Here is a 23,696-nt window from a genome sequence, read left to right as displayed (position 1 = left end):
ATTTGGGACAACCTTAGCTTAACATCACAACACTTAAATGAAACATTCTACAGAGGAAAATTCTGTAATAGGTTCTCTACAACTAAAACAAAATTCTACCCATGTAATACTGAAACATATAAGTGGTTCAAAACAGCTTTGGAGGCTCACAGAAATTGCATCCACAAAATCTTGGCTTCTGTTATTGTTTTCTTGGTTTGTATGATTAATTTAGTTTTTCTAGCACTTCAATTTTAGTTATTCTAGCACTTGTAAGGCTATGCAGAACGAGCCTCCTAACTGCTTGGTGAAGACCTGCAATATAATTGTCCCCTTTCTTACATTTGGGACAACCTGGGCCTAAAATCACCAAATGGAACATTCTAAATAGAAAGATCCTGCTGATAGGTTTTCAGTAACTAAAACAAAATCCTACACATGCAATACTGTATCGGTGGTTCAAAACAAATTTAGAGGTTTTAAGATTAAAAAAAATGGTTGATTCCAATCTTTAAATCTACTGGAGTGAATCATTTGGCACTACATAGTTCTTGTTACTTCCTTATATCTGCTCACCACTTCATTGATACAACAGGTACAATTGGCAGTGTGCCTAATCTATCTCGGTTTTTTACTCTAGGCTTACTACTTCCCTTTCAATTTGTGACATGCTCTGGAATGAGGATAATCCGGCACACATTACCACATGCCCCATTATGTAGATGGCTTATCACTGCCCAGTATATTTCCAATGCTTTATGAGTCTTTAAATGATGGATTCCTCCCAAGCACTCCATGACAGAGGTGCCCACCATTCTGCAGGTTTCTGAAATCTAGATTGCATTCATTGTGGTTAGGTGTCCATCTTGTTAGTGAATTCTGTAATTGCACCTTATATTAAGTTTATTTGTTTAATTTTTTTAATTTGCTTGTGTAAATTAAGCGATAAGAGTACTTGTCAACTCCTTTGATTGATGGAATTCTTTTGTAACTTTTACCTTGTTCATTCTTTGATTCACAGTTGTTAGATGCCAGATCTCTTATCAAGTTAAACTTACTTGGTATTTGGATACAATAATCCTGCCATAATAACCCAAGGACAAAATAACCTAGGGTCATAATAACCCATGGACAAAATAACCCGTGGTCAATATAACCCCTGGACGTAATAACCCGTGGTCATTTTAGATCAAGCTAGTAAACTAGAAATACCATAAAATCAGTTAAAACATTAGAACTTAGATCATGTAGAAGGACTTGAACCAAGTTGAGAGAACATAATAAATGGACGTTATAGAAAATGCAAAGCTGAAACTATATTTAAAACTATCATGCATATATTTCTATCTATAAGGGATTATTGTTAGTGATTGCATTCCCAACATTTGGAGTGTGGATATTTTTCCAATTCTTATTTTAGATTTTTGCTCTATTTTGCACCACACTTCAACATAATCTAAAGCCAAAAATTTATTTATTGATTTTGAATCAGGTTTATGGGAGCTATTTCAATTTTTTTTCTTCCAAATGTCACTATTTGAAGATGTGTTTTCCATTTCTCTCAATACTTGTGGAAGAGAGCTGAAGAAGGTGGTGTGTACAAACACATTATAGTGTTGATAAAGTATTTCCTTTTGAGATCGAGAAACTTGCTGCCTCAGCTTTCCTGCCTTAGATAGACATAATTGATGCATTTGAAACACATTGACAATCTCCTTATTCTACATTACATGAGGAGACTCGACAACCCATAATTGATTTTTTTGAAGACATATGGATTGGTAGACTAGCCAGAAGAGGAAACAAACAATCACCTAGGTTTCCAATCACAACGCAAAATTCTTTTTTAACCATTCAAGATGATCTTTCCAACAATACTATTGTGGGATGACACAGAGGATTTAGCAAATTGCTTCAAGCGTTGCACAGTTCAATCTGGAAAGGCATCAAAGCATTGAAAAGAGAACAAGGTTGCCAAGAGAATAAATTAGAGAAATATCCAGCTGGATACACTAGGCAACCAAATAAGAAGAACTACTGTGAACTCAAATAAAAACAAAAAATACTGGTTGATGGTTAGGACAACAATAACTTTTTATATTATATAACAGGCATTGCTCATAATTTGACACTTCAATTGGAAATTTGAATAATAAACTTTTTTAGTAACATAAATTTAATTTCTAAATTTTGTTTTCCTTTCTCCGTAATCTTATGTGAATATTATGTTCATGGGTTATTCTGACCACGGGTTATTTTGTCTTCGGGTTATTTTGTCTTTGGGTTATTATGTCCTACTACCAGTTCACTTGACACTAATGCTTTTATGTGTTGATGCAGACTATAGATCCCTATGATGAAGTCAACTTCTTTAGCACACTAGTCATCTTGATTTGCGCATTTTAGTGTCTACTGTACTTCATTTCTTTTTTTGGCTTTCATCTTGAATACAAATATAACAGAGGGAATATACTGACATTGATGGAATGCAGCTTCAAGGTTTTGAAATTGTAGTTAGCCTGGTGAAAATCACTGTCTATACAAGCAAACCACTCTTTCAATGTTGAAAATTGCTTGGTTGGTGGTGTGAATACACTTAAAAATGAAACTTGGATACAATATGTTATTTGGGCCATTGAAGTGTGGCATTACATGTAGTAGGGTTGAAAAAATGTTTGAGTTGCTATAGAGGTTAGCTGGTAGTGACAAACTTTGGTGCAGCCATCAATGAGGGTGAGCTTAGGGTGGCAACAAACTTTTATGTTGTTAGTCGGAAGTAGTTGTTTCCATAGTTGGGGTATTGGGGTTTCATATCTAAAGGTACCCTAAATGGGTTGTGTGGGTGTTGGGTAGCTTGTGTACCCTGAGTTTTATACAATAGCTAAAAAACTATATGGGGTGTGTGGGTGTTGGGTAGCTCGTGTACCCCGAGTTTTATACAATAGCTAAAAAACTATTTTTTCAAAGTCAAATCAAAGTTGACATATTGTGAATAAACCTTTTTATGCTTGTGTAATGTTTATCCCAGTGGTTTGTCGATGTAAGTGTATGTGCAATGCTTGTGCAATAAAACTTTGACAAATATTTTGTATGATTGGGTAGAGGATTTTTTTAACGTCTCCAGGCAAAGCTGTCCAAAATGGATGAATTGAGGATTCATCTTGTGGGCCATCCAAATACTGTGTCAAGGTTAGTTGTTTTGCCCAAAACTCTCTAAATGTTAAGTGATTTCATATAAAATGATAGGCAAAATAGTAATGTTAGATTCTTTGAACTTAAGCCAAATATACCTACAAAACAATGCTATCGAAGGAAGTCTACAATCTTGATTTTTCTTCAAACTTTGCTGATTCTTCAAATCATCATATGTTGCAAGAGCAGAGCATATTATGTTCTCAAAAAGATTTGAACCCTCTTTGGAGACAGGCAAGCCTTGAGTCACCATTTGTCTTTTTCCATGTAAGATTTGCTCATGAGACAAACTTCAAAAAATCTGATGACATGAACAAACTACAATAGCAAAAGCAAAATTCAAGATCTTAAAATTAAAATTGCAAGATGGTTGCTTGTCCAATATGAAGGCAAATCTATTTACATGTATGCTCAAGTGAGTTACAAGTGGTATATGTTAAAAAACTTAAACACTTCATGAAGAGATGTAAATGTATGAGTTGAAAGTAGTCACCTGTGGAGCACAACTCTATCAAACAAGGAAAGTACAGAGTCACATTATGCAAGTGTAACTTGTTAATGTTGAAGGTAGCATTGAGAGAGCTACTCCATACCGTAACTGTCATCGCATGTCAAGGTGCTTGAAGTCAGTTGTATTGTTCTATTCTCTGCTGGAAATGGATGACTTTGCACCACATACGAGATAGCACAACATCAGTGTTGAAGGTCCGGTGATTTGGAGGTGCTGTAACTTGTAATAGCACTTGTAGATTTTTTATGTGTATTTCACATTACCTTCTCAAAGTATATGTATATAATTTTAAGAGGCACGTCTCCATAGAGACCTGCCTCATAACTCTCATTAGTTATCAATAACATTTTACTTATTGTCATGATTAAGATTAAGATAATAACTTACACACACACACACATTTTGTAATGAGTTGTGAACTCTGAATAAAGGCATCATCATTTAGTGGGTTGGGTTTTTTCACTTGGAGAGGAGGTTTTTTCCCAAGATAAAAATTGTGTCATTTGTTATTGCATTTCTGATTATTGCATTCTTATATTCCGGTTCTAAAAATTAACATGGTATCAAAGAGGGTCTAAAGAAAAGATCTTGAAATAGAACTCTTAAGCCTTGAGATATTCTATTTCTGATGAATATTCTTGGACCATCACAAGTTATGTACATGTCTTCGTTCAGTTATGATCATACAAGATTGAAGACTGCTCATGTTTTTGAGAGGTATTCATTGAGGAGATGGTCGTTGGTATTCATTGTGCGAGATAGTATGGATGCAGTGCTATGATCATTGTATGAATGCTGGTTTCTGATTATTGTTCAATATTGTTAAAAGAGATAGTTGTGTATTTGTGCGTGCTGAGATCTTTCTTGAGGAAGTTTAGACAACAAAAAGATAAGATTGGATTGAGAAGCAACATGATGATGAGAGATTACTTGCAAAGTCATGCATGCTGCAAAAATAAAAGATATTCTATTTCTGCTGAATATTCTTGGACCATCACAAGTTATGTACATGTCTTCGTTCAGTTATGATCATACAAGATTGAAGACTGTTCATGTTTTTGAGAGGTATTCATTGAGGAGATGGTCGTTGGTATTCATTGTGCGTGATAGTATGGATGCAGTGCTATGATCATTGTATGAATGCTGGTTTATGATTATTGTTTGATATTGTTAAAAGAGATAGTTGTGTATTGTGTGCGTGCTGAGATCTTTCTTGAGGAAGTTTAGACAACAAAAAGATAAGATCGGATCGAGAAGCAACATGATGATGAGAGATTACTTGCAAAGTCATGCACGCTGCAAAAAAAAATGGGGACGTTGCTTGCAGTCATGGTTAGCTTGTTCAAAGTTGAAGAAATAATATTCATAGGGAGCTTGTGTGGCACAAAGGCTCCTTGCTTGGTCAAATATTGTAGTTAATTATTTACTGTGATATTGAAATTGTGAGTATGCTGCCCCTCTTGAGAGAGAGTCTTGGCTGGGAGGGATGTTGGGTGATGCGACGCGCTCCCCTGCCCACAGGTGGTTAATTATGTGGTGTTCCATTTTCACTAACGGTCATGGCTTTTGGTGCAACGGCAAATGGGCCCTACAATTGGTATCAGAGCCTAGTTTTGGCCTGGTCATGAGTTCAAATCTCCCCGGTGCCTTCCCAACCTGCGTAAGCACCTGGTATGTGCGTCGAGGGGGAGATTGTTGGGTGATGCGACGCGCTCCCCTGCCCACAGGTGGTTAATTATGTGGTGTTCCATGTTCACTAACAATCATGGCTTTTGGTGCAACGGTAAATGGGCCCTACAAGGGAGTCTCAACATTCAGATGATCTTTATGTGTTTTAATGAGCCCTTTTCTGCGAGAGAAGTTTGAGGTGCAATCCCTTGATTAATGAGTTCTCTACGAGAGATGTTCAAGGTGCAATCCCTTGCGAATGAGTTCTTCTCTGCGAGAGAAGTTTGAGGTGAAATCTTTTGTTATTGAGTTCTTCTCTGCTAGAGAAGTTCAAGGTGAAATCCCTTGTTACATGCACTGGGAGTAGCTATGGCGAATTCATCCTCTAGGAGTAAACATGGTGGAAGTCATGCATACGACTCTATGAATTTATTTTCTGTTTTTCTGATTCACCTTCTAGGAGTAGCTATGGTGGATATTGTTATGATGAGATGACAATATTATGTTGAGAAAATCTGTGATGAGATTTTGTTAGACACTTTTTTGGTTAAAACTTTATTGTGCTTGTTAGATTGAGATACACTATGACATATGAATGATCTTTCTCTTACTAAGAGGGAATATTAATGTTTAAGGTAGCTTCATGAGAGCTCGATGTTAGTTGTATTGTTCTATTCTCCTCTAGAAATGGATGACTTTGCACCACATATGAGATGACACAAAATCATAGTGACTTGGCATTGAATCACGTCGGTTCATAGTTTTGAGGAATGTCAATAGTTTATTGTTGATTCTTCTATTGTTCCCTTATGTCTGGAGGTGTTCATAGTATGAGAATATTAGTATTTTATTATACTCTAATGGTCAATTATGTATTATATGTAATTATTTGTAGATAAGATCATCTTTACAATCTTTACAATCTTCTTAAGTTTCTTATTAGAAACTTTCTATTATGTACATTTGTAAACTCTTTATAATGATCTCTTCAATCATTTGTTAGTACATCAAATATTTTACCAATTACTTGGTGTAAATGGTATTAGAGTCTTCTACAAAAAAAAATGATTTTTTTGAAAAATTTGGAAAGAAATTTTCCAGTGTTTTGAAAAATGATTTCTTCTGTGAAATGTTGGGCTGCGATTATCTTCTTCAAACCTGAAATAGGGTTGCAGGCATTGTTTTTCGTAGGAAGAATCTCCCACATGTAGCCATTGATTAGTCGTTTTTATTTTTTGCAAGGTAGAGCCTCATTTTTTCACAAGTGAGGTTGTTTCTCTGCAACCCATGCGCAACTACCTTCACGTCTGATGGCTTGACTCTCAGCAAAGCAATTGTTTTTTTGGTTGTTTGTGCATTTGTCAGGTATTTTTCGAGCTCCTTTTTTGGCCTTTTTTTTTTGCAAATGGTGGCCATTTTTTGGGGCATTTTGACCCATTGTCTTTAGCTCACTGTTGTTTTTGACGACGTCTAGGGTTTCCACACACCCTTAATATTTGTTCTGTGGCCAGATCTGTGGTTTCCACCATTTTTTCTTACAATAATCTTAAAAAAAATAAAATAAAATTTTGCAATCAGCTAGGTTTTTGTTCAAACCTCTCGACTGTCTTGTTAGATTTGAAATTTGATTATAGATTCTTGGTGGGTTTTTTGAGTGCTCAATTGGGTCGCTCTTAGGAGACTTTAAGTGCCTCAATTTTGGTGCCAACGGATTTGAATTTTTGATTTTAGATTCTTTCTAGATTTTTTGCAAGGATTTTTGGGTTGTCTTCAGATTTTTTTAGGTTAGTTGGAAAATTTTCTCAAAATCTGTGCTAGTTGTACTTCATTAATGAGTAGGTAATATGAGTGAGTTCCCAGTTGGTTGCTGGATGTGATAGGGTTTGTACAAATAAGGTGGTGAAAAAATTATGTTGTCCTGGTTAGTGCAGGGGGAGTTAGTTTTAAAGCTTCAATACTCATTTGCTTTCAAAAATTATGTTGTCTCGGTTGGCGCAGGGGGAGGTCGTTTAAAAGTTTAATATATATTCGAATAAACTTATATCTCATATATGATGAATACACATATATAAAGGATAAAGACATCCAAATTGACTAAAACTTTAACACTCCCTCTTAGTCAAGAAGGTTAAATACATTTAGATAATCAAAGGTAAAGGATGATCAATATTTTGAATAACCTGAAGATGATCAATGAGATGATACCTAAGCTCTTAGTTACTAAAATACCTAGTATGCATTTATACAAACAACCCAAAAACAATCAATTTGATGATATCTAAGCTTTTAGTTGTTAATCTCACAAATGCATAGTTACCTCATACCCATTATGCATCTATACAAACAACTCAAAGAAAGTCAATTTAATGACATCTAAGCACTCATTTGTCAGTCTCACAAGATGCATATTCTCATGATTTAAGTACAACACTTATTCAAAATGTATAACATAAAATTTAGCCAACTAAAGTTGCCACACATCGACACTTGCTCTTAGCTAGGAAGGATAAACACATGACATATTACGCCATTGGTAATATTAGGAATGACAAGTTTCAAAGGATCTATTTGATCAGAAGTTATCCATCATTTTGATATCACATTTGATATCATGAGTATTGTCTCCTAGAATACATGATATTCACCAATTGATCAATTGTATGATATCACATCTAACATCTAGAGTATTGGCCTCCTAAAACATCAATTATATTCACCAAGTACTCAATTTATTTTGAAAGCACATCCAGTATCAAGAGTATTGGCCACCCAAAATATCAATGATATTTACCAAATACTCTGAGTAAATGGCCTTCCAAAATTGTTGAGATACAAGACATTCACCATATACTTAATTTGTTTAATCTCATGATACAAGCTATTGTAAGATCGTCACCTTACAATAACTTCTGTAAATACAAGTGACATCATTTGGAAGTCGTCACCTCCTCATGATGTACATAGGGGGTAGGCCCATTAAAATCACACAGTCACAAGGTATATTCATAAATCATAGTCCTCTTGATTGGTACAACTTAATGATCATTGGAGATTCCATCTCAACATGGTTTACACACTTTGGATCACCGAAGGTTGAATCTTATCCTCTATTTGCTCCCTCTCTTTCAAGGTTGTCTCTAATGAAATGTCAGGCTCCCTTTGAACATCAATCTTCTGAGCTTCTTGCCTTTGACAAAGTGTCAGACTTCCTTTGAATATAATATCAATCCTTCATTTTCTTGGAATAACATTCTCAGAGGAAAAGATCAAGGCACGTAACTCTTATAATGCATATAAATAAGAGATAATACTCAAAGATAATAAATGATTTTGCATAATAATATAAATTCATCTCAATATAATATAGATAATGTATTTAATTTGAATATATAAACATGTCCTCCATTTTCTATATATATATATATATGTAATATTATTATCTATATTGTCAACATATTATTTCCTTTATTAATAACTAACTATGGTTATGAAAGTCTTATTCAAATAATGAAAAAGGAAGCATTAAAAACATAGTTATTTATTTACATAGAATAATAAATTATTCATCATAGCTATAATTATTATATTCCTTAGAATAATATAATCATGTTTTAGATTTGATTTGATCTATATTTCTAATGAAAATATTATAAATTCATAATATTACTAACAATTTGGATTAATAAATAAACATTCACATAAATTTACTTACCTTGATTATGTTTATGTTTTCAAGTTATAGGTGAATATTCCCTTGAGATACGTGACTCACCTTTCACTTTATATTAGGTCAGATACCTACCTTATTTGTGTTTTTAAACTCTCTTATGTCTGTCTTCGACTATGCATACCAATTGTATTACTATTTTATATTCATGTTCATGTTGGGCTGTAATGTTAATTTCCTTTGTATTATGTGGAGGCCATGTCACTTTGAGTAAACAATTATTCAACCAGCTCCTTTATATTTGCTCCTTCCGGTACTTATGCTCTAACCTTATCAAGCACAGTGCAGTGGCCTACCATTGTTAGTGTGCTTCTATTAAACACTCCTTACATTGTTAGTGGTCTCTCACACTTACCTTGCCATTGATTGGAGTTCTATCAACCAAATAAGACTATGGATGATAATCCCCTTTCTTCACGATTTTGTCAACCATAAGATGCCACATAGTCACGATTAATGTATGCATATTGATATGAACAATAAATATGTATAATGAGAATTGATCTCCAATCGATCTGCACTTTGAGAATGATCAGCTTATGTTTTAAACCATTTCAAAAGTTCAAATATTTTGTCTAAAATACAATTTCGCACATTGGTCAAATCACTGCCCTCTTTCCATGTCCTTAAAGAGCCTATCTCCATTGATTTACGCACTTTGCTTGAAGTCTTTGATAATACATCATCTTCGATTTGATCAAATGCCAATTCCATATTTTGTGCACTTCTTAACTGCGAATTCAAATTGGAGTGTAGTTTCAAAGATCAATGATCTCGAGAATCATCATTCTCAGCGATCTCACTTCATGATTGGTTCGACGTTCACAGAATAGTGATTACTTGCAGATTTACAATCATACCTCAGGATCATAGTTGGGTATCACACATATCACACCACCCATGACACTGTCAAGGGGGTTAATATTCAATACAATAGTCTAGAGATCGCAACATCAAGTCAGATGGATATGCTTAGCAATAGAAACCATTGACGACTTACATGAGTGATTATTGGTAATGAATCGTAGTATCCATCAACAAGATTAGATCATGGCAATCTCAAATGTTTTGCGATGGTAGATTGACAACGAAGTATTTAGTCTGAGACGAATACATTTCATATTTTGATGACAATAATAGTAATCTTCACGATTCCTCTAAAGGCAACAATCCGCAACAATTGACACATGAAGACAAAGACGTTGAAACTTCCTTGCGCTATGTTAGTGGAACTTCTATATCAAACCTCCAGTGTAAATTCAGATGCACAAACCCTCAACTACCTTTCTTCTACTACCCATCATTTTAGATGTTTAATAGAGTGCCATTTCTAAATTCTCAGTCCTACCTGATATCACCTGACCAATACAATCTCTTCTTACCATAGCCCAATAGTAATGTTTCATCATCTACTAGTTTGCAGGGAATGACAAATCACCTCCCAATTTGGCTCTGATACCATGTTAATGTTTTAGGGATTGCTGCAGATGTAATAACATTGCCATTATATTTCGTATGCATTTTCCAATGGCAGCAACCTCTTATATATATATAATGAGAATAAGTGATGAAGAGGCATGACCCTTCATGGGACATGCCTATTCATTAATTAGATAATTAATATAATATAAACTTTAATCACACACACACACACACACACACATATATTGTTAAACATTTATCTCACACACACACACACACACACACACACACACACACACACACACACACACATAAAACCATAAACTTATATCTCATATATGATGAATACACATATATAAAGGATAAAGACATCCAAATTGACAAAAACTTTAACAATACCTACATTTGCCTTTGTTTTCTACATTAAGATTCGTTGTTTTGAATCTGTGTTATTGCCTCTTCTATAGTTTCTTGTTTTTTGTGCTTGTGAAATGTGCAAGATGGTGTTATTGACCAACTTAATGTTGGAGGGCAATCGAAGATTCAACAAGAAGAACTATAACTCTTGGAAGTAGCTCATGTCAATCTTTGAATATGGTCACCTTGAGATGATTGTTTTGGGAACAAAAACTTGTCCTACCATTGCACATACAAATATGCACAAGTTTGATGATTGGAATCGAGAAGACATGCTTCTCAAGCTCTCTGTCATAGATGATCAATTGCCTCAGATTCCTTCTAGCAAGTATGCAATGGACATCTGACAACACTTGAAGGAGTTGCATGAGACATTTGACAAAAGTTGAGTATTATTTCTAAAGAACCAGTTGTTCTTCATCATGATGGATAAATGCATGTCCTTACATGAGCATCTCATGAAAATTAAGGACATTTGGATCAACTCGAAGCTATTGGTCAGAAGATGGAGGAAGAATATATGGTAGTCACCACCGTGAAGATTTTACCAAAATCTTATGAGTTATTTATAGAGACTCTCAAGATTACTTTTACTTATGTTGCTTTGAAATTTTTAGTATTATGCACCAAACTTCTGCAACAGGATCGTTGGAAACAACAGTTTGGTAGCCGTGCCACCTTGTCCTCTTTAGAGCATGCCTTTTTAGTTAAATCCTTTCACAAGCATAAAGGCAAATCTTAACACTTCAGCCATCTCAGGAGAAGGGCTCAAACCATTCACAGGATTCTTCAAAGAAAAGGTGTAGTGTAATTATTGTCATAAATATGACCATTTGTTCATAGATTGTTGCAATTGGTTGGCTATACACGGAAGCAGGGAGGGTCTCAGCCTAAAGCCAGTTTTGTTGAGCAAACAAAGCAGAAAGAGCCTGCCTTTTAAGCCTTCAAAGCTAAAAGACCTGTAGGCCATGTAAAATCTTCTGCTTGGTATATAGATTCTGGTGATTCTCAACATTTCACTAACAAATGTGATTGGTTTACAAAGTTTTCTCCCTTTACAGATTCAAATATATATGGAGGAGGTGAAGACTATATTTTTAACAACAAGGGCAACATACAAATATAGTCTGGCAGGAGGAATCTCATTTTCCTCATTGTATACTATGTTCCTTGGCATGGAACTTAACTTACTCTTAGCGAGTTAGATCATGTGCATTCTCCTTAGCATGATGTGATATTCAGTTCACACAAGTACTTGCTTGTTGATTGTGCGACATACGCTACCGTTGATGTTGGTATTAAGGATCATGGTCTAAATAGACTTTTGGATACTAGTGATTTTCTTGAGCATGCCTTTGTAGCTAAATCATCTTCTATCAACAGTCTCTAACATCAACAATATAGTCACTTGAACATTCACTATCTTGCTTAGCTTGTTTGGGATGATTTAGTACTTGGCCTATTTGAAATTCAAACTCAGAATCAACAAGTTTGTGGAGTTTGTCATGTTCGAAAGCAACACAGGATGTCGTTCAAGGATGGTGGCTCATGGCAAGCTTCTAAGATACTATAGTTGGTCCGTCTTGATGTATATGGTCCAATAAATACTCCTTTTGTTACTGGGTGTAGGTATTTCTTACTTCTTGTTGATGATTTCTGTAGAAAGAAAAATGTGGATGTTCATTCTTAAACAAAAACAAAAGTTGTTTATAGTTGTTTTAGGAATTTAAGGCCTTAGTAGAAAATGAGTCTGATTGTTGTATTATCTCTTAGGTTTGATAATGGGGGGAGTTTTGTGGTGTTTGTTTGTGATGACTTGGCACCTCAATCATTATCGGTGTTGGTGGATATTGTTTTCGTATGTATTCAACTTCTCTCATGTGTGTCGACCAATTGTGTATTGAAGTTGACGGTTACATTTGTGATGGCGTCGATTCATTCTCTAGTACTTTAGCGTGTGCCTCTTTCTCTCACCTTTTTGGTATCCGCAAGCAATGTATTCAATATGTTGTGCTGTTTTTTTACTATTGTTGGTGTTAAGGAAAACATGTGTGAACTTTCATTGTATTTTGGACTTTAATGATCTCATTTTTTTGCGTGTTGTTATTCTGCTCTATAGGAGCTGCATAAAAAGTGTTTTGTAATAACTACTTTGTGTATCAAATATAGCCATTATTCTTTGAACATTGTGATTAGATATACTCTGCATCGTGTATATCTATTCTTAGAATTCTGTACTTAGTCACAATTATATATTGTTGTTTTTGTTATTCTTGATCAATGTGTGATCGTTGTGTAGATTTAGGGATCATTATTATTGATTGCAAAAGCAATATTGTAGTCTTATTGACTTTATGTCTGAAGACGTCAATTATGAGCAAAGATTTTGTAAGGAGCTGTGAACTCTGAATAAAGACATGATCATTTTGTGGGCTGGGTTCTTTTCCTCAAAGAGGAGGTTTTTTTCCCAGGATAATAACTTCGTGTATTTCTGATTATTGCATTCTTATATTCTAGTTCTAGAACTTAAGAGAACTTACCCAAGTAGATACCCACCTGTGCAAGTTTATTCTTTTTTAATTTGTGGTTGCTTCTAATTGGAGCTACAAACTAGTGGAGTCACAATGGGCCACCCCGTCCCTAGGAACATGTGGTGGCACTAACACTTCCTTTATTTGACTCCTATAAGTAGTTGTTCTCTTGCTTTTTGCCTCCTTATCATTCCTTTGCATGCTGCTTGTCCCACCACTCCTCTCTCCATCTCCTTAAAACTCTTCGTGTGCTCCTCTCTCCATATCAGTCCTCTTCTCCTCCTTAGTGTCCACCAAGAGTGACTAGCCCAAGAACAAACACCATGTGAGCCTTGCAGGTGATTTGAACCCCATCCCAAGGAACATGTGGAGGCATTAGCTCTTTCTTGATTTGACTCCAATAAGTAGCAATTCTCTTGCTTTTTGCCTCCTTATCATTCCTTTGCATGCTTCTTGTCCCGCAACTCCTCTCTCCATCTCCTTAGAACTCTTCCTATGCTCCTCTCTCCATCTCCTTAGAACTCTTCCTATGCTCCTCTCTCCATATCACTCCTCTTCTCGTCCTTCATGTCCACCAAGAGGGACTAGCTTGAGAACGAACACCATGTGAGCCTTGCGGGGGATTTGAACCTTGGCTGTTCCATTAACAATGCAGCTACTTAACCATCACACTACGTAATGATCCACCTAAGTAAGCTTATCCTATCTTGCATGCAGCTAAAAATTAAATGCAAAAACATAATGCAATGACACAATAAAATCTATCATTAATCTTGCTTTGAATTAATAATATTGTGAAGATAAACAATTAAAATAGAATAAGGACTTTTTTTGGTAGATAGAATAAGGACTTATTATTAAATTTGTGAAGGGTTTTTTTAAAAATATTTATTAGCAAATGCCTTTATGGTTTAATAATCCAATATACATAGTTGAGGATAAATGGGAAACTATATATTTGGATTGAATAAAGGCGAATTATGTGATTTTTTATATGCTTTTTGTATAGACAAACCAAACCATAAAGTTTTTTTGGCTTATATTTGCAACCTCAAATTTTAACTTGAACAAAAAACCGACGACAAAGATTTTTATCATTTTATTGTAGAATCGTACTTTCTCAAATTTTAGATACTTTGAAATATACTCAACTTATATATTGCTGTCACATGTAATCTCTCGAGGGACTTACAAATGGTTATTTTGTTGAGGGGTTTGCAAATATGTTTGATGAAATTTCATTTCACTTTTTTGTTGTCATTGTAGATGGTGAAAACTAATTGTACCTCATATGACTTATCATGTTGAGACCCATAAATTTTTTCTCTTAGTTCCACTGAAGTGTTGTGTTAGTGTAATTATATAAGTATACCTTCTTTTAAGTCTATTTAGGCATTTAAAAAATTTACTCAAGTCAAATAAGAAATAAGAGCATATATCATCTCTCTTGATTGATGGAATTTTTAGTGCCTCCACCTCATTCTACACTGCTGGTTGTTAGGTGGCACATCTTCCTTATGCAGTTTTCATTGACACCCTTTCTCCTACATTTTGAGTAAAACTAGAAATCACTTTGGCTAACTTAATTTCTTTGGGACACTTGTCACCTTGATTAGTCCATTCTTGACTCTATATGTACTTCATTCTCATTTATTTTTCATCTTGAATACATATGTTTAATATTGGAATTTTTCGTTCTTGGTTTTGTTTGACTTGAATTAGTGTCATCTTATTTTTATTCCTAGGTAGATTTTATCTAAGTTGTCGGCCTTGGTGGAGGAATATGGGGTTTTGAGGAAACGCGCTCCCCTCTTGTGGTTGTGGAGGTCTGCCCCCGACAAGGATGAGGTGCAGCATTGTTTGTGAGGTCCAAGTGCAGCTCAAATTAAGGCTTTTGAGGTTGAGGAAAGGCATCTCTGACAATTTTGAGGGGCAACATTGCTTGTGAGGTCCAAGTGTAGCTCAGATTAAGACATTTGAAACCTCAAATAATCGTGGTGCACTCGATTTTCACATTGGTATCACTTAAAGAATCAAATTAGGTAAGTGACACTTCTTTGTCAAATAGGCTACTAAGCCCAAATTAAGGCCTTCAAAACAACATAATGTAATGCATGCCCATTTGGTATGTTCTTGATTCATAACACAATACTATATACTCAAATATGATAATGATTTTACCAAGGATTAAGAATTTATGATAATATTTAGATTGATAAGTCTTAACACAATGCTCAAAGTCAATCATATAGTGAATTCTTTGAAAATAACTTGCAAAGCTACCAAATAAGGTTTTCGTCCCTAGTTCAACTGTAATAATACCAAGTGATTTTGTTCTTAGCTTGCCAAAGGGTCTGTCAGGATTTTAAAACATCCTCTTTGACCAAAATTTGGGCTTTCGTCCAAACTTGGGAAGAGCATGAAACAATTACTTGTCCTTCCAATTCTAGTGGACACAGAAGGGGTTTCATCCTTTTGATTTGCAAGTTTCTACCTAGAATTCAGAACTGATAGCTTGATGTATTTGTGAGATTATTATTGATTTGACTTTTGTTGATTAATATTTCTTGATGGGCTGACAAAGTCAATTCTTGAATGCTTTATCAAATGATTGGTGCTTGAGTTGATCTTCCGAGTTATGTTTACTGATGAATGAATTGACATTTGGAGTGAATTTCTCAGCGATTTATTGTTGAATGAATTTCTGGATTGGTGTCTTGGATGATTCATGTGAATGATTTGTGTTTGAATTATTGATGAATGGATTGATCTTTTGGTGCTTTCTGGTTTGTTTGCTTGAAATAAGTGATGCCTTACTCCATGATTCTTTCAATGAAATGATTTGCCCTTTATCTCCATTTTTTGATAGAGTCACCATCCTTCACAAGTAATAGGTCACCACCCTTCATTGTTATTTTTGAGGGTAATCATTTGTTTTCAAATTGATTGATTGCTTCCTTCCTTCACCATTGATGATTGACAGATATATTGATTCCTTTTATGCCTTTAATCCTCCAATAGTGATAATCTATATTTCATGCCCTTTGGCCAGTCATTAAACTTAATCAAATTTTAATTTTATATTTAAAATTATGCGATATTTAAAATTTATTATTTACTTTATTAATATTTTGATTAATTCATTTTTTTGTAACTTAGAGGTACACCCTTGTCTTTGCCTAGCACCCGAGATGCCTTACCATAACATACTGCTAAGTTGGGGTTTGGGAAGGGGCAAGCTGAGGCGAGACTAGTCCTCTAAGGATGCACACAATAGTTTGCAAACCATATGCATCAGGTAAGCCTGGGCTTGAGAATCAAACCTTATATTATGATTTATTATCATTTGTTATTAAGTTATATTTCAAAAAGGGGACATTACACACAAACCTTCATGGTGGATGCCTTTTTCACAATTTTATCTCTTAAGGGTGAAATTAAGTGTTTCCCAAGTTGTTGGTTCGAATTGGGGGATGGGTTTGGGCGAATCTTTTTCCCATTTTGGTTTGTGGGTAGGTTCGTGTGTGTGTGCGTGCGCGCGCACGCGTGCATACTTGCAAAACTAAGTTATTTCATAGTATGAATATATGTTGCTTGGTCATTATCAATGCCAAATGTCAAAGATAAACATTAAATACTCACTCATTAATCTATATTCATGATTGTAGAGAAAATCACACATTGAATTACTAAATTGCAAAATAAAATTTTGAAACATAAGACTAATTCATCAAATAATAAAGTTTGAAACATAATGATAAATGAAATTGAAAATCATATTGACAAGTGTTTAATAGTTTATCAATGATCATAGTATCAATGTCCTTAAAGGGTCAAATGAGTCATCAAAAAATGAGGGATCAATGGCTTCATCTCTGACTGCAACTATATCTAGATCCTCATCACTGGAACCCAAACCGGTTCCACTAGCCCTAGATGCTGCTATATCCTCCTCAACATCTAGCAAGGTAGCTCTAGCTAGATCCTAGATGTCCAAGTCAGCAGACTTGGGTGCTACATTCACAAAGAGGCGACACCCAACCTTTACATCAACAATTTCTCTCAATTCATTTTGAAATGCCCTATCTAATAGGCCTCTCTTGCAGGTGGTGCTTTGGGGTGTTTCTACATCTTCATCCGTAGAAGGGATAGGTAAGAAAGGATGATATCTAGTTGTTGTTTGAGAGGGTGGTGTTGATGGTTTGTGTTTTGATTTTTCTTGTTTCCCCCTTGACACTAACCTATTAACATCTTCTTATTCTTTTGCAATGGCTGCTATTTGAGCAGCCGACAGCCTCTTTTTCTCTGTATCTGAGTCCTCACACATATTGATCCCTTTACCCCAAGGGCCTACAAAATGATGTTTAACTTGGTAATAGGAGCTTCTATATTGGGTTTTGCAAAAAATGCATTTCCATATACCCCCTCATCCCCCCCCTGTTGTATACTTCGACAAAGGAGAACTTTTATCAATTTTAATTTTTGGGATCCCTCCCCACCTACTAAACTCTAACTACACATTCTTGGAATCTATAACGAAAATAAAAAGAACATATTTCAAAAATAGATAAAATTTGGAGCAATAAAAAAACTTTAAACAAACTATCAAAGAAGCAAAAGGAAGGATCAAATACATACTTGGAACACTCAACATTGATTATTGGAAGGATTTGAGACTTCACAAACAATCTCTACAACCTTCTCTTCAAACTTGCAAAATGGGCACACAAAAATGAGAGATTGAATGAGTGAAATGTTTTTTATTAGGCTCCCTTTGGATTTAGCAAAAAACAATATTAGAAAAATCACATTTTAAGTGTCCTTTTTCACGTTTTGCCACTCACTTTCTGCGGGTTCTTCCTGGGTTTGTGACGGATCCCCACAGGGTCCCCTCTGTGGGTCCGCGTGTGGACCCTGTCGGGACCGGTCACGAATCCATACCCGCCATTGACTCGGACCCGGATCCGCGATCCACCTGGCAAGGTCCAAACCAGGTAACTTAGGGGATTTGAGACATGCTTTAAAGAAACAATTTTGTTTGTTTTTCCTCATGTGGCACATGGCTCCCCTTGGGTTTGCCTCGATCTGCTTCAGGTTTGCCTGATTTGCTATGTTCCCTTTGTTAAGCACAAGTGGTCCTATAATTTGAAATTCATAGAAGTGTTTTTGAACACTAAAATAGTAGTGGTAAGAACTGCTAATAATTACAACAGTTTCATTTTTGGACCTGAGCTCTTTCTCTGGCACCAACTCTTTCAAATCTGAAGAGGTGGGCTTGCTTTTTCCCGTTTGTTAGAGGTGACCAGGTATAAAAGAATGAATCTTCTAATTAGAAATCACTGCGTCTTTGATTTACATCTTCACTTCACTATATTGGCGACTGACAGAGATCGAAAGCCCTCAAACAGCTAAAGCAGCAGAGGAGGAAACCCTTACACTGGTTGTGCGCAGGTCATCGGCATCTCGTTACAGTGGTTGTGTGCAGGTCATAGGCATCTCTTATTTCAGGAGTTCATAGCAGCTAAGACGCACCAGAATTTATAGTTATATAATTTATTAAGGTATTGATGGAACTCTCACTATTGAACTGGATTTAGATAGGAGCTTGTCTGTCATCCTCTGCTCATCAGGGGAATTGCAAAGCGCTAGGTCATTTGGGATGTGCCACCACACTCACGAGTTTTTTAGGAAAAAATGTGATAATCTACAGGCTAAACTAGGAAGGATCTGAGATTTCTGTCATCTTGCAAACCAGTAGCCACATGCAACTGCATATTCCTTTGAAAGAGTTCTCAATTAGCAGCATCAATAAGATACCTGATTGCAACTGCTATTTCAGACTCTGTGATTATCATAGTGCTCTCCATACACATTCTTCTATATATTTTGGGTATTACAAATACAGTTACTTTGTTGTTACTGTTTTGTGAATCAAAATTTGTTTGAAAGTTCACATATGCATTTATTCAAATGAAGGGTCATTTATGTTAGAAAACATAAGAATAACTTAGTCTGATCTGGATAGGAACATTCTGTTATTTTTGGTTTTGTATTTTATTTATTTCCTAATTTTTTAAAAGAAAATGAATCAACCACTTTTTTTGACCTTATATTACTGATATCAATCAATAATTGCAATAAACAACATCAAGCCCTTCTGACTTATTTTATAATAACCCAGAATATTAGATGAAGCCAACTCTGAATTATTGCTGCCAAATCCTATATGATTTATTTGAATAGTATTGCTACTGAAAATAATGAATAAAAAGCTGTGAGGTACAATTCAGAATCTATAAGATATTTTCATTTCGAGAATGTTGTACCCAGCTAAAAAGATGCAAGTTAGGATTAGATCAGACCTTGCAATGTTTGTAAACAGCAAATAGATGTTGATGACTGGCATGGCTGCTGTTTGGAAATGTATGACTGGAATGCTAGAAAAGACTGTAATTAGTCTACAATTGATGTAGATCTGCTTGAAATAGGGTTGAAAACTTGAATCAGCAATATATTGTTAAATCATAAACGTATCCTACTGATAGTGGTGCCTAGCTAGGGTTGCCTGTTGTAGACGTATAATTCAGGCCTAGCGTGTTTTGCTGAACAAATGGTGTATAATTCTGGTCTAGTGTGTTTTTCTGAACAAATGACTACCAAAAAAGAATTTGGAGTTTTCAAATATGATATGGCAGCAAAATATATCGAAGTTTGCTTGCAATCCCAAATCATCCTATTCCTGGAATCTTGCATGAAATCACCAAATATCAGCAAGAAACTGTGCAGTGACACTCTACCAAATTGTAAAATGTCTTCAAATTCTCATCAAGTTGGCACAATCATGATCCCCGGATGGAATCTCTAAAAATGGAAAACTAGGGGTTTTGTCCTTAATCCATGATGAATTGCAAAGGTTTTTCAATTGCTCCACATGGAGGTTGATCTCAGTTGAAAGATTCTTCAGAATATCATAACTAATATCTTGCAAATCAACACCATGTCTCAATCACTTTCATACTTACAAATCACATTACATAGTTCAGTTACTTCCACTTCTGAAAATTAGCTGGATATTCTTGGACATCATTTTCGATCATCTCTTTTTCTTCTTTTCTTGACCTCCTTATGTAGTTGTATAGGCCTCTGTCACTGGGATAATGGTTCTTGAGTACTCATCAAAGGGAATACAAAATATAAGAAGCATAGTGATTTCTTCATCTCAAACAGCTTTTGGAAGCCTTCTGATAGAAGGTTTGTACTGTATTCTTCCCAATTCTCCATCTACATTGGACTTGAAGCAAAGGGCAAAGTTCATTTAATATGAAACAAAGAAATCGCTTTGTCTGCTCCAAGGTCATTTGCATTATGCTTGAGCGCCCTTCTTACATGAACACTAGATGTCATATTCAAGAAAAATGTCTCTTATTAGTTATCTATTTAATCATTCGATTCAGAAGTCAGGTTGTTTACGCCTTTAGCCTCTTGGAATAGAGCCTTCCAAGTTTTAAATGCCATTTTGCAAGGAGTAAAGGACTATTTTACGGCTGTTAAGAATAATTTGTCAGTTGTGTCTTTGATTTTCGGCCGTGAAAGTGATATTTCTTGTAGGCATTCAATCTTTATATCCTGAAAAATTCTTTTCTGTATTTTTTAACCATATATTTTTAAATAACATTTTCTGCTAGAGATCTTCAGTCTTTGTTTTCTTCTCATTTTGGTTCTTGCCTGAGCTTCTTGGTATGCCTTCATCAATTTTTTCGTTCGATATTTTGTCTGCAACCTTACATTTTTCACTACCTGTTCTTAAAGCCTTTTGGTACACACTCTGATTTGATATTTTTGTCTTTTTAGAGGGATGAAAATTCCCATGCAGACTCTAGCTCCTGAATCCGGCAAAATATCTACCAACAAAGGCAATCCGTCAGCTGCTACCATGTGGAGTTCTGTTTGACAGTTGTCCTTTGAGGTTGGGTTAGAGACTTTTCAAGAACCCCACATTCGTAGTCTTGCAGAGAAAATTACCAGCATCTTCTAAAATCAAAGGTGCTTCATTCTCAGCAAGCAAGGAAGCAGTCCAATCACGCCGGCCCTTGACAGCCTCAATTGAGGGCATGTTTCCAAATTTATATATAGAATCAACACCTGCTTCCTTCTATGATAAATATAACCCCTCCATACCATTTATATGCAGCCAAATGCAAGGCCGTTCTTCGACCAATGTCAGCCCAAGCTCTTCACCAGCTCTTATCAATTTTTTTAGATGATGTAATCACCATGAGAAGCAGCACTGTTTATTTGTAAAGCTAATTCAGCTTCTCTCTTTTCAATTAGAAGAGTAGCATCTGGTTCCAGCTACTTGCTTTTTTCACTTAAAAGTTTAAAACCAAGGAGCTCAGTTAGGACCTGTAATCAGTCATTGAAATAAAGCAGTAGTTATTTAGAAAAAAATGTTTCTCTATTTGCAGTGGCAATCTGGCTTATTAATTTAGAATACATGAACATGAACAAAACTACATTTGTGCCCTTTGGCCCCTCTCAAGCGTAGTTTTTGTTCATGTATCAGATGAGATTAGTCATTTTTTCTCCATATCTTTCAGTCCTGTATGTAATGTTCCCGTTATAAAATAAATAATTAATCAAACTTTTGTTTATGGGCTGATTGATTTAGTATATCTCGGACCCATATTTGTTTGTTTCTGTAGGTGTGGCCATCAGCTATTTTTGTAAACTTTTGGAAAGTCTCTCCGAAGGATATTTAAGCACGACCTGTAGGTAGTAGTTGGAATGTGATTTTGATTATTCTCTTTGTACTACGAATTCCTATTGGAGTTCAATATTGTTTGCCATTTCGGAAGCGAAAGATCTTCCCTACTTGGCTATTTTGGTTTTGGTAGGATTCAACCCCCATTGTATTCCGTCACTTTATTCCTTGGCTTGGATTTGGAAAATCAGAGCATCATTACTGTTTACAAGTCACATTATTGCTGGAATATATTTGTGTTGGCACTCCATTAATATCTAAATATTATTTTGTGTGTCTGCAAGAGGGTATTCGATCTCTCTGGCATCATTTCTGCTCCAATCCTCACTGCACGACCCCTCCACAATCATTGTATGACCCAATTCATTACCACACAAACACCTTACACTGACCGTACGGTCTTCCAGACCATTACTATACGATCACCTACATACCATGCGGTTGGTAAACGAACATACCGTACGGTCTCCTGCATACTGTACGACTCTCCATCTACGGTGCACCATACGGCCTACCCAGGTTGCACCGTACTTACATTGGGACTTAGTGCAAGCATTGTTTGGAAGTAGAATTTGGCAATCACGAGGGTCATATACGGGCAATCCAACTCTTGGAGGTGAATTAGACAACATAACATTACACTGTATTCCTTTACAATTAGTGCCATTTTGTCACAAATGAAATAAGCACATACAATCATGTCAAATGAAATAAATATCATTTACGTTGGGTTCACAGCATGCATGTTTCAGTAACTGTTTTAAACACTGATATCCCTGGACTCTTTATATTAGTAATAGCCAAAATTAACACACAACCCATGCACTTCCTTTCTTTTGTTTCTGAAAGGGTTTGCTGCAAGATATAAAAAATGCAAGCAGCAGCATGTGCTATAGAGCACTAAAACTATCTTTGTCAATAAATAGTTTACATGGAAATCTTTTTCGAGATTGTGGAAAACCTCTGTAAGCTTTCACGCTCAGATTGAATGACTCCTCAGTAGTTGCTTAAACTCTTCTTGTCCCAGCCAAAACGTGCAGTTTAATTTCACCTATTTCACATGGTTCAAGAACACCGAGTTTAATACATTTAGAGAAGTTGAACCACAACACCTATTTCACTTGTTTCAAGAATACCGAGTTCAATAGATTTAGATAATTAGGCTAATTATTAGATTTCTACAATCCATTTGTCATATAAAATTTTGTTTCTGGATTTGATTGTGTGTTATTTTTAGCATCAACAATTTGGATCACACTATGATCCATCATCATGATGAGAGAATGTAAGAATGTAATGAAGAGTTTGTTTGAAAAACTCCAAAGAGCATGGAGAGTGGTGCATTCTGCCCAAGAAATCTCTGGGGAAATAAAAGCAATTATTAAATCCTCTTTTAATCTGGCTAAGTGAAAGGGTAAGATCAAATTTCGGAGATCCCACCATAGAATAGATTAATTAGAAGACACACGGTTTGGAAAAAAAGGCCAT

General features: G+C 35.4%; 1 long non-coding RNA gene across 1 annotated transcript; it reads left to right on the top strand.

Moving 5' to 3' along the window:
* Positions 1–276: 276 nt before the first annotated feature.
* LOC149539880 (uncharacterized) lies at positions 277–21,895 on the top strand. Its single transcript, XR_016356315.1, has 2 exons — positions 277–801; positions 21,301–21,895. It is a non-coding gene; the product is annotated as an uncharacterized LOC149539880 (long non-coding RNA).
* Positions 21,896–23,696: the final 1,801 nt, after the last annotated feature.

Source organism: Cupressus sempervirens, chromosome 9 (genome assembly GCF_028749045.1).
Source record: "Cupressus sempervirens isolate cs-2001-9-10 chromosome 9, ASM2874904v1, whole genome shotgun sequence".
Taxonomy (NCBI): domain Eukaryota; kingdom Viridiplantae; phylum Streptophyta; class Pinopsida; order Cupressales; family Cupressaceae; genus Cupressus; species Cupressus sempervirens.
The sequence above is the reverse complement of the archived record's forward strand: the minus strand, read 5'-3'. Positions and strand labels throughout refer to the sequence as shown.